Below are 18,652 nucleotides of genomic sequence, written 5' to 3' on the forward strand. Positions count from 1 at the left end.
GCACTGATTGCATTATTTATTAACAACAGCCATCAGTTCATTGCTGTTGATCCAAGTGGCTCCATTTCCGACTTTATCCTCAATTGTTGAGAGATAACGCCAGCCGAGATGATATCTAACAGTGAAAAAAGCAGCTATTTACATCTCACTGCCTTGCTGCTGTGCTCTTCAACTCGTGCGTGGAGTCGTTGTGCCGTAGCGAATGCAAAAATATATCAGAGAGTATATTTGGACGTAATGGTTAGATCGTTCTGGTAAAGCAGACAGCACAACTGTTGTTTTTGTCATTAATTTAGCACTCGCACTCATTAAAATGGTCTTCCAGAGGAGTCTCCGTGCGGACAGCGATCACCTGTGTTTATTTGACTTGTGTTGCATCTAGAGCTAATCGTGAGACTATCAACATCATAAAATGCCTGTAATGATACTAGCGCTCTCACTCTCGCTGTCTGGTTCTGCTGACACATCTAACAGAAGACCTCATTAAGAGCTCAGTCCCTCCCTTCTGGACCTCGCAAATATCTCCACTAACTCAAAGGCACAAACAAGAACTTGGAGAGTTATTTTAGTCCCTAATGGAATTGAGACCCTATCTGGCTTTGTTATCAGTTGATTAAGTAATGCATTGCTCCCGTGGAGATGCTTGCTGTCTGAATTTCTCAGAGTTCTTTAGGTGAAGTCAAGGTTAGATGTAATCCAAACTCCCATATACTTTTTAGCCCAACGAGTATCACTAAGTCATGCCTGCTGGCTAAATGTAATTATATTTTGTGGGATTTTTCAAGATAAATCTGAAGATAAATGTTGAGCGCACTAAAGCTGGTGCATCTAGGTTTTTAGAAATGTAAATCTTAGTCTCTATTTCCTTTTTATAGAACATTTTGGAATGATTTAATTCAACTTTGGACTCAAGTTTATATCTGAATAAGTAATACTAGTGTAAGTAATAATTATATAGTGTATTAGCATTGAGATTTACACAGATACCATCTATTCTTGGATTGTTCACCAAAAAAATTACTTTCTTTCTTCCGTGAAGCATAAAAGAAAATATTTTGAGAAATGTCTAGGTTCTTTACAATGGAAATCAATGTTCATCAAAATTGTTTGGTTACCATAAATCTTCAAAATATGTTTTCATTGCATGTTCCACAGAAGAAAGTACTGTAAGTCATACAGATTTAGAACGACATGGGATTGGGGGAGTAAACAATGGCAGATTTTACTTTCTTGGGTGAACTGTCCCTTTAACATTGGAATCATTGGGGATGCAATATTAAAAAGAAATTAAGTATTACAATATTACTCAAGATTCATTGTAAATTCCCAAAATGTTTATGACTCTTGTGTTGTGCATATGTGGACCTTTAAATACCAACCGAATGTGCTTTTTGAACATTTTATGGGCATTAGGACATTAGTCTCGTCTAGGAAGGTTATGTGATCTAAAATATCTTCTAGCAAGATTTTCCACAAGATGTTGAAACATGGATGCAGGAATTTGTTTCTATTCAGATCAGATCATCAGTGAGGTCAGGCAGTTATAGGTTAAAGGGGTCTAGCCCAAATTCGCCGTTCCTAATCATCCCAGAGGTTTTTAGTGGGCTTCAGATCTGGGTTTCTGCAGGCCAGTTGGGTTCTTCCACATTATATTGTCATGCTGGAACATAAAAGGGTCCCATTATGCTAAACATGTTTGTCTACGGAGGTTGTTTCACTGTATGTTTGATTTAATGCATCTTTTAGTAATTAGTGTACCGGTATCTTAAATAAGTAATCCCATTAATGATTGTCCACATACTTTCAGTGATGTGGTGTATCTATTAGCATTATGATTTTAGGACATCAGTCAGTCCCATGACATAAAAAAGATTATTTTACATTCATTGTGCCATGCAAAAGTTGAAATACTCACTATATACTCTGTTTTAAGAGGTCAAAGCTGTATATTTTTGCAGTTATTGAAGTAATATATTATCATACATTACCCCCATCCCTGAACCTACATCAATCAAACAGAGATAAATATTCCTGAGTATCATTTTATATGAGTTAGTACCATTTGTTTTCCTTATACACGCTTTGCAGTTCCTGTACCCCCCCCCCCTTTCTTTCATTCACACCACATACTCAATCCTTGACACACACACACACACACACACACACACACACACACACACACACACACACACACACACACACACACACACACACACACACACACACACAGAAACTCCTGCATAGGTAAACCCAAAGCTCAAGGCTTACTTGTCACCTCTTCATTTATCATGCTGAAGACAAAAAGACTTTCTGCTGCATTTTTTTTTCTTTACATTTACATTGAATGTGAGCCATTAGACGGTAGTTGTTGAAGTGTTGTGAGGAGTTCTGCGTTTGATGGAGATTCTCCTCACTGAAGGAGCCCTCATATTTACTGATGAAAAGACTGCCGAAATGACACATCATAAGCTTTGCCTCCAGCTCCGAAGGAGGGCGGTGATTTATTGAGCAATTTCTTGTGTGTTTACCCAGATGCACTATTGCAGAGGTTGCTTTTGTGTTTCGGGTTCCTTTGTTTCGCTTTTTCTTCACACAAGTGCTATTTAGTAGTCATTAATGTCAATAATTACCCTGGATTATGGTAGAAGTTCCCAGTGGAATAACTACAATCTTTTGAATAGGATTTTAGAGCACGTTTACAACACAAAAAAAATGTGTTATCTGCAGTCGTTGAAAACACTCATATCTTTCTTTTTACATCTGTTTAAATGATGTAGTTGTATTGTCACCTGTTATGTTGTGCAATAAACTCTCTCCCTCGAAACCATTCGAGCATCTATCTTACTCCACCGAGCGGCAAAGAGGTTCATTGTTTAGCCATACATTTGTGTCCTACAGCCTTGATCATAATAATGAATTTGTGAATAATGCAATTATGACAGAATTCCTCTCTCCCGATTGTCGGACATCATCACGCTAAAGAGTTTGCATCATTTCTGACGAGCCCTTAATCCAATTCGCCCAAAACTAAATCCAATCAGCCATATGGCAAAGCTCAGCAATATTTCCTGCTGCCTCCACACATTTGAGAGATCTTCATGGCACAGGGTCAATGCTTCCCATTGAAGGAGCCCACTCAGTGTGTATATCCCTCTAGAAGGTGTGAGAGAGAGGTGCTCTCATGTTCTCTCGCGCCCTGCGGGGAGCTCTCATTGAATTACTGCCATGTGGGTGCAGCAGCTGTCCTCTCGGCCACAGCGGGCCGCTGCTGCTAATTGCTGCGTAATAGACCCAGCAGCAGGGAAGGTCAGAGGGGCGTCCGGCAGCCGTGCCCGTCGCCTTTGATAAGGGACTGAAGCATTGTTGAGATCTTCATATCCTACGGCGGTGTGAAAACAAACAGCAGCCTCCTGAAATCAGCACACACTGGGAGAGATGACTGACAATCACTGTGTGGTTCATCAGTCTCAACACCGTCTCATATTAGTAATTAGGTCCTTCTTTAGGCCAAGTCACACTGCACAAACACTGCGACAATCGCGAACAATGACCAGATTACAGTATGTCACCTCTTAGACATTCAATGACCCAACAAACAAGCTCTGACCAATGCCAACAGACGCTGACATGGCATGGGTAACACACTGATCCAGCAAAGCATATGTTGCTGTCTTTAGGTGCGATGTGAATTGGCCTATAGGTGTCTTGTCAGTTTGCTCCAGGGCCACTTGTTTAACACTGTTCTGCCATTTACTGTTGCTTTGAGTAAAATCCTCTGTTTGTTGGAGTCATGGCCTATGTGCCTGAAGCATGATGTGGATGATGCAGGTTCAAATCTGGCCTGCATTGTGCCCTAATTCCATTTCAATAATATCCATTTCTTCTAAATTATCTATCCGTTCTCTGCTTTCTCTATCAATAAAAAATAGCAAAGCCTTATCATTTACTTAAATGTTATATAGGTAATATGTATATATGTATACTAGTGGTGTCAAAAGTACCAACTTCGGTACCAACTCGGTACTGACATTTTTATAATGTAACGCTTTGAGCGCTGTTGAGGGGAATCGTAAACACCTCTGATTGGTCATTGTGTTCACGTGCTCTTCTGAAATATCTGTGATTCAAATGCTCCCATATGTATCTGTGTAAGCGCTCGGTGAAGAGTGTTTTTTAAATTTATTTCAGTATCGACTTGGTACTGAAGTCGGTACTTTTGACAGCACTAATATATATGTATTCCTGTCATGACAACTCTCGGGAGATTGGTATGCTAATAGAGATTGGCATGGTAATGGAGATTGGTGATGGATTTGGCAATGTTAATGTATTTGGTCTTGGCGGAATAGATCTGCTACGCTGCTGCTGCAGAGCAAGTACCGAGACTTTCTACTGCCAATGCCTTCACGGACATTGCTGAGAGTGAGCATGTAAGACATGCTGCTGCTGCTACAACACATGTAACATGCATGAATTAACCCCATAGGAGATCTACTGTATACAGGTGGAGCTGGGGAAAGTGAAGGGTTTTTGAGAGCGCACTGATGCAACAGCAACCAATCGGCTGTGACATGAAGATAATGATGTGATAGCTACCAAATGAGTCAAAGACTTATCAGTCTGCGCCATCTAGACTTTCATGCCAGAACTAGGTATATATATTAGATAGATAGATAAATAGATAGATAGATCTTATTTTGCAGTAAAAACATCTACACATTCTTAAAGGAGAACTCCGGTGCAAAATGAACCTTTGGTCTAATTACACATTGTTACCTAGTCAACCGTTATCTGAGATTTGTTTTCATGATTATCGAATGTAAATAGTTTTATCTCTAAAAACAGTTTAGCCTATAACGCTAGTATAACGCTAGTATATGGGGCATAGAGTAATGACAAATAAAAATCGCTTGTTAATACCACTAACAAGGCTCAAAATAGCCCCACACTAACACGGTAGCATAATGAGGGTCCCTACATGCAAACCGAAGCATTGAGAACTGTGTAAGTGTCCAGACAGTTTAATAAGAAGATATTTTATACATACAGTCAACTTCACGTATACAAGCAGAATCCATCTTTGAAAAACAGACTCTATCAGTCGATCTACGAACAGCCGATCCAAATGCGCTGAACTGTGTAGAATCTCATATGGTCCAGCGCATTTGGATCGGCGTTTCGTTGATCGACTGATCGAGTCTGTTTTTCAAAGATGGATTCTGCTTGTATACGTGAAGTTGACTGTATGTATAAAATATCTTCTTATTAAACTGTCTGGACACTTACACAGTTCTCAATGCTTCGGTTTGCATGTAGGGACCCTCATTATGCTACCGTGTTAGTGTGGGGCTATTTTGAGCCTTGTTAGTGGTATTAACAAGCGATTTTTATTTGTCATTACTCTATGCCCCATATACTAGCGTTATACTAGCGTTATAGGCTGAACTGTTTTTAGAGATAAAACTATTTACATTCGATAATCATGAAAACAAATCTCAGATAACGGTTGACTAGGTAACAATGTGTAATTAGACCAAAGGTTCATTTTGCACTGGAGTTCTCCTTTAAAGGATTAGTTCACTTTCAAAAAAAAAAATTCTGATAATTTACTCACCCCGATGTCAGTTATTTGTCAGTGTACTCCACTTCAAAAAAGCAGGAAAGGGCGAAACACTCCATCTAATTTTCTCCTCCAACTTCAAAATCGTCCGACATTTTGTATTATTATTTTTGTATTATTATTTGTATTTATTTTTCGTGACCTTTCCAACGTGATGACATAATACGTGGTGCGTCACAGACCAGCACAAGACGAACAATTGTGGTTAAAAAGTATATAAATAAAACATTTTAAAAAAAAAAGAAAAAAAAAAGAATGACCGATCGTTTCGCTAGATAAGACCCTTATTTCTCGACTGGGATCGTGTAGTGACTTTGAAGCTGCATTGAGACGGACATTTGAACCTTCTTTCGAACATAGATGGGATAGATGGTTGCCATTGAAGTCCATTCTGTGTCAAAAAATCCTGGAATGTTTTCCTCAAAAACCTTAATTTCTTTTCGACTGAAAAAAGAAAGACATGGAAATCTTGGATGACATCAGGGGGAGTAAATTATCAGCAAAACATTTTTTGAAAGTGAACTAATCCTTTAAAACATAAATTTGCTTGAGAAGTAAAACGGTGCAGCTTGTTTTCACAAAATATATCTTCTGTTTTGATTCATTGTAAAAAAAGATTAGCTAAATTTTTTTAAATAATACTAAATATTGTTAAAAATAATAATAACAACTATTATTGTTATTACCGGTAATCATAATACAAATTATTCAAAATATGTTTTTTCAAATAAATGTTTCTTGTTTTAAGGTTGTTTAAATGTTTTTATTGGAAAACAAAGAAAAAAAATGATAAAACATTTATTTTGCTGTACAAGTAAACACAAGGACATTTAGTTGCCATGTTAATCAAATGCAAATATGAAGTCAGTTTAAACAAGATCATGATGATACAATCAGTAGACCGTTTTGAAGAGAGTTTCCTCAGTTCCAGAGCATACAACATTATGATGACATTTAAAAGCACGATGCAGGATGCACCTGTCAGGGGAACTCTGAAAATTGCAGTATTCGATTTCACACCTCTGAGACTGGATAATTATGAGCATAACCGTAGGAGTACATGGCCTCTGACTTCTTCCTCAGCAGGGTCACTGCTCAGAGAACAGCCCAGTAAAATGATGTGCAGACCATCAGAGACAACACAAACAATAGTCAGTTACTGTAGGTCTCACAATTCCCACCCAGGGGTCACTAGTAATCAAAACTATGACACTTGCCTTTCAGGAAGCATTGCGACACTTGGCTTGTATTGATCGTTCTGATTGCTGTGCATCGTCTCCTTCCTAGTGAATGGACGCAGTAACAGATGGAGTTTCCTAAGAGATTTTCTCCCCCTCCCTTAATTCCATTTGTCTTTACATCAGTCTCAAACACCTAAGTCATGCATTTTTAGTTCTTTTTTAACCTATTCTCCTCTCTGCTTCTGAAGTGCAGATCAATATTTCTGTTCGGATTTCTTGTCGCTCATAAATCAGTTCATAAGGATTTAAAATATGATGTGTGTTGTAATATGCAGGTGTGTGAGGTTTTATATCGACATATCTTTTCCTTTCTTCCCCTCTGGGGTCACAAAGGAGGGCAAACACATTTCATGCCATTTCATTTCCAAAGCTCTCAATAACTAAAACAGCGTGCATTTTAGACCTGAAGCAATCAATGCCAGTCCACTAGAAAACTGAAGTAAGAGTTTTCTGCTGTAAACTCCAATCCTGTTTACCACTGTGATTGCCACTCAAGTTTGTATAGATCAATACTAAGATTTTGGTGTTTGAGTGTGCAGTTGTTGGGAAGGACTATGAGCCATCCTTAGTGTAGGACAAAATATTATATTTTGATGTGTTCTCCATCGTGAATTTATCCTGTCATGCTAAACTCTACAAATAGGATCAGGAAATGTGCATTAAGGGTTACATTTTAATCCTCCATTCACTAATACAGAAGTCAGATCAATGGGGGAAGTCAGCCATGAAGAAACAGTCTATCTGGCTGTATGCCAGCGGCCGTGAACTCTCTCAAGGATTTGGGGTCACACCTGCCGCCCCTACAGACCACTCTTATTGGCATTGCTAATTTCTCAGTAGATAATTTGGCAGTTTGCATTTAAAATTAGAATTTGCTTAAAATAACTGAAAAAAAAAAAACAGGACAGAATGAGAGACTTGTTTATCCGTTTGTAGACAAATTATTGGCTTTACTTTTATTGTGGGTCATTGTTTGCTGAGAAATGGAAAACAATTAAAAATTGTGTTCCTTTTGTGCTGATGCTTGATGGCAAGCTCTAATTTTGTCTCATTTGGTCCAGAATAGCCTTCTCGCATCTTATAAAGGTTAACCAAAACTATAAAACATGCATATCAAAGGTTTATTTCCGAGCAGAGGGAAAATGTACTCGGGAAATGATAATGATATTCTCATACTGTGTAATCAGCTCAGTCCCATCATGCCACGGTTTAAAGGTCACACATGCTCCTATTGACATTCAGATTATAGAGAGAATGAAAAGGAAGATTTAATTTTAAATATAAATGCAAAATGAAATATGTACATTCAGCATTGCAGTAAGAAAAAGCAAAAAAAACCAAAAAGATTACGTTTTAATTTTTTCCTAAGTTACACGCTAAATATGCTTTTCAAATGAAACTCCAATTATTATTATGAGACTCTGTTTTTGTAATTTAGATTTAAGTTTATTTTTGTTTCATTCATACAAGGACATTTCTTGTGAGAAATATGTCATATTATATTAAAGCTGCAGTTATTCTTGCTACTGCAAATTTTTTTTTTTAATTCAGGCAACCTTTTTTACTTGTGTTGCTAATTTTATGGAAATTATGAATAATTATTTTTTTAACTGACATTTTGTTTTAAGCACTATCTCAAATTTAGATTGTTTTGCACACCTAGCTAACTAAAAAAAAATACAGTATGACTACTTTTCAGAAAAAAGCTTAGACCACATTACCATACCTCAGAATTATCTCCATATTTTAGACATTTGCTTGTGAGTCTTGAACTCATTAAGCTGTTAACTAGCAACTAATTGAACTAGCTGGATCTGAGTGTAGTTTGTTTAAGCTTTAATGGACATGCCTAGCCTATAAAAACTGAACGAGGACTTAATTTTGACAGTTTAATTTCATATAACATTAAAATGTGCTCAGAAAGCAAATATTCCACTCTGCCCCCATTCTAAGAGCATTTAAGGAGATTCACTGAGAATGAGTTGCGGCTGCTGATAGCATAATTTATTCACAAGCAGTGTCTGTGTTGTTTTAAGGCCTAGAAGAATTATGCAAATTTGTAATGGTGCAAACACACAAAGTTGAGCATGCTTGTGCAATCTGATCGTGATTTGCACCGGGCAATTTGTAACGAGGCATATATACGAGGGCGGAAGGCCACAGACCTGCAAATGTGTGTAGTGTTGTACACATGTTTTGACAACAGGTTTGACAATATCTAATTCTTCTGACAATACTGTATCTAAGTGGTTTCAGATAAAGACTGATATACAAAAACTGCATTCCTTCTCATTGGTTCTTTTCCTAAGCTTTCACTCAACCCATCATATTTCAGATCCAGGTCATTTAATTCATAATTGTGTTTGCATAACCAGTGCCATGTCAGGCAGCATTTGATTCATTCATTTGATATGAAACCTGCCATTTTAATAACCTTGTGTAATAAATGAACACAATGTCTGGAGTTTAAGATGGCCAACCTAATTTTTTTTTAAACTCTCACCATATATACTGGAATCCATAAAAAACAGAAATGGTACTGGCAATTTTCTACCAGGACAATATCTATATATATGTTTACAGACATTTTCTTTAACACTAAAGCACAACACAGCACAATGCATAGTATCAAATACCGGTAAAATAATCAACACGGAGAGTTCCTCCATATCAACATAGTACAAGCCCTATTTGTGTGGACTTCTCTTAGTGTCTGAACAGTTTAATAGGCTTTAGACTGCTGCCACAGTCTATAAGGTGCATAATTTACATAAAGAACACATGTTTGTTCTTAAAAGAATGCCATGGTCCTAATCGCAATATGTATAGGCCCTATTTACACCTGACATTAACATGTTTTCTGTGATTGGATCAATTGTATTACACTTGACCACTTTAAAAGTCAGGTGTAAATGCACCCGAGGCGCATTGTGATCATATCACTACAAAAGCATTTAGAGGAATGATTCAGACCACTACAAATGTCCAAAGTTATTAAGTTAATGTAAGACCGAAGCAGAAATTGTCTTATTATAGAGAGATGAAAGGGTATGTACAGTATACCTCTTGGAAAAAGCATAATGGCTAACTTGGATCACGTGAGGCATCTTATCCTATCATGTAAGGGTAGTTACTTCAGTGTCTGCCGTTCAAAGTTTTATGACGGTCAGTTACAGTTTACGTTAACTCGTTTCTTGTGGATTAGCCTGTTGATCTTGTGAATAAATGTTCTATATTTAGTGTTATATCGCTAAACATTAGGACCGCATTGTTTGTTAAATGTGCTTTACTGCGGTAAAAGTGTGAATATCTCTATTAGCTGCAAAGTACTATGTCGCTGCAGGGCGCAAAAAATATAATTGTAATTTAGTACATATTATATGTATTTATTACCATCATTAATTAAAAAGCATTATCTCATCATCATTAGGCACAGAAGTCATAAAGCATTACAATACAAGTCTAACCTGGCAGAGATAAGAAGAACACTTACAATATAACACAATATTTAGAGTTAAATGGTTAATTTTCTCTTGATTCATTAGAATGCATAATATCAGTGTCATATGCATACATGCAGTTATAATAGTCATTACAAGTCTTATCATAACTGGTAAAACTTGAAAGCCAAAGAAAGAAAACAATCCCTATTTTTTTTAGACAATATACACTATCACTCAATATTACTATTAAATACTATGGTAATGGCATACATGAGTCCTACTGTACCTGTCGTGACATTCCCTTCTCTTATAAAATAACCTTTTTACTAGTAAAATCTACATATAATTCCCAACAAAAGTATAGTTTAGCGTAAAACATGTTAAAGTTTGTGGACAGACTGTCGATTCATTAAATAAGCTATTTCCTCACAAAAGCTGTTTATTCAGTGTAGTGAAGCCTCTACATTGACATCCATTAAAAAAAAAATGCCTCTGGTCTCCTTCCCTGCGTACCAGTGTTAGCATTAGCCGTTAGGTTTTTTTTTTTTGGCTAAAGGTTGCAGGCTTGCCTTCTAGTGGCTTTGACCGAAGTGACAATGTGCTCTTTCGGATCTCTGATCACACTTAATGCAGGTGTAAATCCAGTCTGGCAAAAAAATATATCCAGATATGAAACTCATCTTAGTCACAATGAAACGGTGACAGATCGTTCTTTTCCTCATTGTGATGTACATCCGAGTGAAATCGAATTTGGAAAAAAAATAAAAAATGTAGCGTTGGGTCTTGGTTCTATCTGTCAGTTGTCGATTGGATGGAGGCAGATCTGAATGTGAATACAAGGTCAAAGAAATCAATTATTCAAAATAAAATCAATAACATTTAGAAAATAGGGTGAATTTATTTCATGCCAACTTTAATGTCAGGTGTAACATTGTGCCCCGGGCCACAGGGCAACACTGGTTTTCTGAATAAAATGCAGTAAATGCCACATGCCAATGTGGTGCAACAGCTTAGTGTTTAATTTGCCAGTAATATTATTTTGATGATTTTTCAGGTGTTTATAAGATTATTCCTTCACACAGTCTGTCACCTAAAGAGCCAGGTTTTAATTTCACCCATGGCTCTCCACTCCTGGAACTCGTCCCTGGCATAATTGACTTTAACAGGTTTGAGCTCAGCTGTGGCCTGTCTTGGGACTCAAGTCTTACTGGCTCTATCTCTCTCTCTCTCTCTAACTCACTCTAGCGCCTGATTAGTGGTCTTCTCCGGAGGGGAGGGTTGCTGGGATTTAGGCAACCAGGTGTCTGTTCAACCAGGGGGGCCCAGTGTTATCAGGCAGCCATACAGAACAGACCCGCTTAAGAATAATCCCGCTTCCCCCTGGACATGCGATGGACAGCCTTCCCGTTGCTCACCTTGAGTTATCATATCACATAGAGGGCGGGGAGGATGTTTTCGCCTGCGCTGTGTTAATTATAAATTGCTTAACGAGACGAGGCAGTCAGGTGGAACAGTGGTGCGAAGGATTTAATTACAATTTTGCTTCTTCCTCTCCCCTGTAAACTCAAACCGCCTGTTTTTTTTGCTTTTTTTTTATTTTTTTTATGGGGGAATGTTGAGGGGTGTATGGTTTCACACAAACAGATTTAAATTCTTTTGCACACTATCTATCTCTCTTGTCACACACCGGCTCACTCTTTTCCTCTCTACCTTGCTCTCGCCACATATCAGCATTCTGAGTGAACGGATCATTTATTTTTGGTTTCTGCTTCCCGTCTAGATGTTCTCGGCTCTCCCTCGCACACGCACAACCTCCACTGCCTCTTGAAGGGAGGCGCTTTCTTCTTCCCAGATACAACCAGCCACCTTAAAAGCGGCCAATTAAAATCAGCTCTGACAAGTCTTTTTTCATGTGCTGACAGGATCACTGTCCCTTCACCTGAGGGGGCTCCAGGTGTTTGTTCTCACGTGTCATACCTCTCTTTTTATTTTTTAACTAGTTCATCAAGACACTTCTCTATTCTGGCATCTGTTCTCAGACACTCATTATTTTAGTCTGTTTTTGACTTTCACAGTTTAAAGCTTTTAATGGCAGCTAATGAAGACCTCACATCACGTTGGCTTGCTTCTTGACATATTCGACACCCTCACCATTAATTGTTACACTTGGCTACTTTTTGTCATCACGCTAAGAATCCTTCATAGAAGCATTAATAGACTAAGGAGAATGTCAAATGGGGTGGAAGGGTGGTATTGTCATCCCGGAGGAATGTTTTAATACCCTGAGATTTCTCTTTCATAGTTCACAGGACTTAATGGAGTTCTCAATTATGATTTATTTAAGTATTAACTTTATCTTATTTCTCATATAACTTTTCTTAATATTATGGGTTATAAAAACAGACGCGAATGAGACTACTGTTGCCATAAGCTGCTTCCCGTAAATGTTTCTCATCTACTCTTCAGACAGGAATTTCCATCTTTTATCCATTGGTTTGCATTGTATCTTCCCCATTTCAATCTTCGTGTTCCACAGAAGAAAGTCATACAGTTTTGAAATGACAAGTAATGACAGAATCAATGTTGTTGTTATTAAATTAAAACTCATATTTGTTAATTTGTTATAATACAATATAAATATTACATGACAACCTATATTAAATCAGTCAGTTGTCAAAACAATGTTTCAAATTTTCATGTAAAATGATTAAATTATTGTAGACATTGCTAAATAGGAGGAGCACAGTTTCTGATAGTGTTGCAGTCTCTTTTAATACTTTAGAGGAGACGCATGGAGAAATACTAGCATCATTTGGGTGTATAGTGTGGAAGATATTAGATTGAGATACCTTTATCTGTCCTTTAATATGCAGAGATATTTCTCCCCAAATTGTATAAACTGTGACGTTGTGGCGCTATCAGGGCATTATTGGTTTGTGTGAGAAACAGATTAGAATTGAAGTTGTTTGATGAACTGATAATCTTCCCCTCCAGTGAGCTTTTAATGTCTGCTACCGGCTCATTGAGTCAGTAAGTTGAACTCGAGAACCGGATCGGCTCAATTCATGAACAAATGGGGATGAGTAACAGAATTTTGGTTTTTGAGTGAAGGAAACTTTGGGAAACAAGAGATTTGAGCAAAAGTCTCCATTTACCCTCAATTTAATCTCACTACTGTCTAGGAGAAAGCAATTGGATTAAAGAGATCTCATTTGTGATTTTTCAGTCCTCTGGGATATTGCACAGCCATATGCAGACAGTTGGAAAACGAACAATGTGTAATCAATGGTGTGCACCAGCTATTCCATTCAAATGAGTGAATGCATTTATTGGGATTAGCAGGCCTGCTGTAGCCCTAACGGGATTCTAAGATAAGCACACGGATTCAGGAATGCTTCTTTAAGATGCTGAAGATAAAGATCGACCTATAGATATCTACCCACTGACCATAACTTATTTTTAACCCAGCATTTCATTGTAAGGCAAAGTGGCTTATTGTGGCTCCATCAGTTCAATTCTGAAACCCAGCTGCTTTCTGCGGCGCTGGGAACATGCTGTCTGAAATCATTAAAGCTATTGTCCTTTTGTATTCTTAGACCAAACTGAACAATCTCTCGCTAAAAGAAAGAGGTTTAGTCATAGACGAAAAAAATACTGAAGGAGAGAGAGAGAGAGAGAGACAGGAACGAGTAATAATCCTTCAATTATTTTTAAAGAGAATGCCAGAGAATGACTCTTATGTTATACCATTTTCTTTAGTAGTGATTTGAGGTAGTTTAATATGAGCATAGCTAAAGCCTATAACCTTTATATTCTTTGCCAGTGGGATTCACTTGAAGCTTAATGTAAAAACTGTTGGCAACTCTCCAAAATAGAAATACCTTTGAAAATGACCTCTGCAATTGAAGAAATTGCATTAAAGTTAACAGAATTGTGTATTTCCATTGAATTCAGAGCAAAGGTCAATTTCAGACAGACTCTGGCACTTAAATGTCATCTTTGACTCTGAATTGAGTAGTTAGAGTAAATGATTAAGTTTTCCATCCTCGCCAGTCTGTTTAACATAATTGCAGTCCAGGGGCTACTTGTTTATACCCTTGCATGTAATTGTTACTGGTACCCAATTCACAAAGAGTTTTCATCAAATTAATTGAAATGGCAGACTATTTGATTAAACTGTCTCAAAATTAATTTCCTTATCATACTTGGGTGAAATTGATTTCATGCAGTAAAGCTTCAAGTTTGTCCATGTTGAAACTCTTTACTGCCGCTTTGTCTCTTTAAAGCTTGCCTGTCTGCACACATTTGCTTCACAATTAATCACACCAATTTGAATTCTCGGAGCACAGCATATGCTAGTAGACAAGCTAATTGTATCCATCAATTTTCGCAGCTTGTGTCAGATTTACATTTCAGGAAACTTTAGCATGAGGCTTTCATGGATTACCAGGAGAGCAGCCCATGTTAAACTCCCTTAATAAGCCACACATCCACAGGTGTGAAGGAATTATAGGATTTTTTCTTAGTATTATTCGCATTTATTCATGTCATAATTAATATTGAAGTACATTTTCTGAAAATACCTGATCAGGAAGGAATACATAAATGGAGTCTTCTTGATTTTGATCTCCTCTCCACCCTCAAAAAAAATAAAAATAATAATAATTCCTGGCCAGTATTATTATTTCATAGGTTTCTTCAAATTTTGCTTAGTGTTTACCTGTTCACCAGTTATTTTAACTAAGGGGCTTTCGCACCGGAGGAACATTTTCATGGTGGAAGTACCCGGATTTGGGCGTGTTAGCACCGCAGGAACTAGGAACGATTTTAGTTCTAGGAACTCCTTTTGGAGGAAGTTGGGTACTAAACCAGCACTTTAGGAAACACGTTAGCATACACTGATTGGCCGAATGCACACGAAACACCAGCACCCGCCATTTAAAAAAAAAAGTTGTGTAAACAGATTATAGCCTATTTACTCCACAAACTAACTCTAAACATTAAAAAAGTGATCGGAGGGCCTCTTAACCTTTACGCTAAGGAGAAAATCCAACGCAACTTTGAGGGGACTAAGCGAAACATGTTTATGTATTTCTGCTCAGCTAGCAACACTGGACATCAACCACACGGCATATGCTAATACCTTTTCATATACTGTCTACTTTCATGTATAACAGTTCTAGTGTAATAATGTATTAGAAAGGACTGTTAGACAGATCATAAACTAATGAACACGGAGAATGCAAGCACTGTGTGTTCAGGCTCTAGCTGGTGTTCTCAGCACCGACAAAATAAAGGTCAGCCGTGTCGTCAAAATAAGTCACAACAACAAGTGTTGCTTACATCACTTCAGAGTTACTACTGGTGATACGAATGCAACCAGGAAAATGTTCCTAAGGGAACCATTCGTTTTCGGGGAACCACCCTGATGGCTAGTTCCTAGAACTAAGTTCTAGGAAGCCCCTGCGAAGGCCCTTCTAGTGTAGTCAACCGCTATGTTAGAATGTATGTGATCCATTATGTTCTATTGTTTCTGTATCACGATTCACAAAGAAGCTTCAAATGATGTAGTAAAATGGAACCTCAAATGTTCTCAAATGTATTAATACTCTGACATATCCTGCACTATCACTAATATAACTTCATTTGGAGTCCTTTACTTGTTTTGCAAGTAAAACAATGGAGGGAGAATTAAAGCTTATTAAGATGACAGTTATGTCATGCTGGGTATGCTGATGAAAGTATATTAGTTTACCATTATGTTTGCGGTGAGTGGTGTCAAGAAACCTGGATTTCTTGAATGCCTCAGAAGTTTGTTTCCTGTTTGAGCTAAGGTGCAAGACTGTAAAACTATCCTCATATGAATTCCTTCCTCGTCCCCTAGGCCATCAATGTGCAACGTGACCTGACCCGTCCCTACACTTGTTTAACCATCCATGTCTAAGCACCTGCAGCAGGGCCAGTCAGTGGAGACAGGATGACAGTGGCCCCCTGGGTTTGAGGGTCTCACAATAACCAGTGAGTTGATTGAGTTCACAACCCTGACCTCTCCACTACTCTTCTCTCTTCCTCTCTCCTCCTGTGCTGACTTCACTGCAAACTCATGATAAAGTGTAATGGCCTTCTCCCATGACCGCTGGCCGTTTAATTGATTTTTTTGGGCACACAGGCACAGGAGATCTGAATTATCTGAGAGATTTACCAGGATAGATTAACAGGACTGAATGGACAGTCTGTCTGTGAGGGATTTGTTTGTTGTATTGAAGGGCTGTGGCTGTCATTTGCATTTAATAAAATATTTTGAATAGTGTGTTATATGGAATTGGTGAATAGATCTATATTTACACATTTATAAAGTCCCTTATACTCACCAAGGGTGCATTTGCTTGATTGAAAATACAGTACAAACAATTCAATTGTGAAATATATTAAAGTACAAAACAGTTATTTTATATTATAATATTTTTAAATGTAATATTCCTGTGATTTTTTAGCAGTCATTACTCCAGTTTTCAGAGTCATATGATTCTTTAGAAATAAGTGTAATATGCTGAATAAGGGACATTTTAAGGCTGGAATACACAACTTTTGTGTCAAATAGTTGATTAGTTGACTAGTCAAGGCTAGTTGCCGAAAGTCAGAGCCAATCTGCAGTTTTGAGTTGACAGATTTCACAGAAAATCGTATAGGCTAGTTTAGCCTGCATCTAGTCTGAGGATATCAAACATGTTTTATATATATTGAGCCGGTTTTAGAAAACATATTGTTTTCGTTTGACTCCTAGCAACAAGGCACACGTTTTTGCGTGAGTTTGTTCTATTCATGACTTCAAAGTCTGGTAGTGCGTGATCCTATGTTGTTTAGTGCATGATGCCCAGTTTTTCCTTTTGTAACTATTTACAAAGTTGGCAAGTGTATGCTGCCTAGTGTTTTAAGATTTTAAAAGTCGTGTAGTGTATTCCAGCCTTTAAGGAAAAAAAACTGACCTCAAACTTTTGATCTGCCGTGTACAGTACAGTATGCATATTGTTGTCACAATGAAAGCTTGAAACAATCCGGTTGAAATCAGTTTTTGAAATAAGAATTAAAGCTACTGTAAGTGTAATATCAAAAATTTAAATAATTTAAGCACTGAATACACCATTAACTCCAGCACTATCAGCAACAGTTTAAATGCTTGAAATGATTGGCTGCTAGTCTGCATATTTCCTCTCATTTCCGTAAAGTTCCATAAAAAAAAAAAACTTTTTAAGCTCTAGAGACTTAGTTGTCAAATATCTCTAATTTTTGTATCAACAGTGTCTCAGATGTTTCTCCTGAAATTCCTCAGGCGAAATAAAAGTAGACACAAATGAGACATGAGAAAGTTCTGAGAGAAAGGAGTCATAAATGAGAATGGGCTGTGGAAAACGTGGGATATCTCTTTATTCTCTTGCTGTAATCTCTTTCAGTCTTGAAAAATTCTAGAAAAATATAAAAATAAAATAAATAAAATTTTATATTATAAAAAATAATAGAAAAATAGAAAAAAATTATATAATTTTTTTTTAAAATATATAATAGTCTTCTATTACTATATATATACAAATATATTTTTCTATAAAAAAATGTATGCCATTGGGGTTTTTCACCTTTTTTTAAAAATACCATTATTCATTTCATAATATTAAAGGTTACTATTTAAAATTATCTTTATTGCCCAGCATTGTATATGTAGCACATTTTCCAAACACAGTAGAAAGGGATTAGATAAGTGTAAGATGTTTAGAAAGAGATAAATACTTGTACATTCAAGCAAATGTAACACTAATGTACCAGTGCTTCATGGTTGTTGCGTAACCTTTTGTTCTTTCTTTTATTCTTACATTTTGCATGCATGTAAATATAGGTCATGATTTCCTCAATTAAATCATTGTGCAAGAAAACACTGTCTACTCTAAACGACTTCAAATGACAATGCATGTATTGTGTTTGATTGAAATGGTGTAGATGAATGAGATTGAAGCTACCCAGAAGGGTGGAACAAATGCTTTCATATCTCAGATGTTTCTGCTGTACATAAATGAGGTTACTTTAACATCAATTGGATGTTTGAGAGTTTCCTGCTTCTCAAATTTGTGTCCTGAGTAAAAAAAAAAAGCCAACACTCTCACAATGGTCTCCTTTAAAGTTTTAGAAGAGACCTCAACAAAAGCACACACTGTGCTCAGATTTTTTCTCCTAAACTAAAGACTCTGTGGTCTCATATTTTCTTCCCACAAAGTTTCAGACAAGATCTCGGCATCACAGACCAGGGTCAGATTTTTCTCCTTAGCTTGAAAATCTGGAGCTCTCACATTTGTCTCACA

At 37.1% G+C, this 18,652-nt stretch overlaps 1 protein-coding gene across 12 annotated transcripts in view; it reads left to right on the forward strand.

Moving 5' to 3' along the window:
- Window positions 1–18,652, forward strand: part of thsd7ba (thrombospondin, type I, domain containing 7Ba) — a 305,630-nt gene that overhangs the window by 91,423 nt on the left and 195,555 nt on the right. For 10 of the 12 annotated variants that reach the window (XR_013798191.1, XR_013798192.1, XR_013798193.1 and 7 more), the window contains one exon: window positions 16,189–16,322. The exons of the other annotated variants lie outside the window; for them this stretch is intronic. The gene's annotated coding sequence lies outside the window, so the exon portion shown is untranslated. The remainder of the gene's footprint in view (window positions 1–16,188; window positions 16,323–18,652) is intronic. 12 annotated transcript variants of the gene reach the window in all.

The sequence above is a fragment of the Phoxinus phoxinus genome, assembly GCF_949152265.1.
Source record: "Phoxinus phoxinus genome assembly, chromosome: 7".
Lineage (NCBI taxonomy): Eukaryota > Metazoa > Chordata > Actinopteri > Cypriniformes > Leuciscidae > Phoxinus > Phoxinus phoxinus.